This window comes from Athene cunicularia, unplaced genomic scaffold (genome assembly GCF_003259725.1).
Source record: "Athene cunicularia isolate RWA unplaced genomic scaffold, athCun1 SCF_9, whole genome shotgun sequence".
In the NCBI taxonomy this organism is placed as follows: Eukaryota; Metazoa; Chordata; class Aves; order Strigiformes; family Strigidae; genus Athene; species Athene cunicularia.
This window is the reverse complement of record NW_020799523.1, coordinates 73264-73988: the sequence shown is the minus strand read 5'-3', so window position 1 is coordinate 73988 and position 725 is coordinate 73264.

Below are 725 nucleotides of genomic sequence, written 5' to 3'. Positions count from 1 at the left end.
CCCCTTGACCCCTCGGCTCCCAAACTGACCCTTGACCTTGCCCAGGGGCCCTGAGGCCCCGCCCACAGCGCCGCGCTCCGAGGGGCATCCCCCCCCAACCCCCCCACCTCAGGCACAAGAATCTCTAAAGCCAGATCTCCGCCACCCCCAAAGCCCGGCCTGAGGAGCGGACAAAGCCTTCGGCCCAGCACGCCGGCTGCTTTTTCCTCACGTTTTACCCAAACCCACATTAAACCATCTTAAAAACAACCGGCAGCTGTGGGAAACTGGTGAGGAGAGACGGGCTGTGCCCCCAAAGCATCCCTGGTCTTCCCCAAGCCCTTGTGTTCCACAAGTCACGTCATTTTCCAGTCCCGCTTCATTCCTTTATCACCCAAACCCAAGCGCAGACGTCCAAAGGACACGCTTTTATTTCAAATTGTTAAAAGAAAGAGCTATAAATTACGTGAAGGATCGATTGTGGCATCTCGGCTCTGCCTGGTATAAATCGAACCTCCTCCTTGTGAGGATGAGAGCGATTCTTCAAATCTAGCAAGGTTTGAGCAACAGAGCTTGAAAAGAAAAAAAAATGTGAAACAAGGAGAAAAATCTCCTATGCCCGTGGGAGAACCGGGAGAACTGGCGCAGCGGTAGAGCGAGACCCAACATCTCTCCTTCAGAGGGTAAAAACAAGGTGAGGGTATATCACCCCCTCCCCCCCAAAAATATCCCCAGGTTGTGGCCTG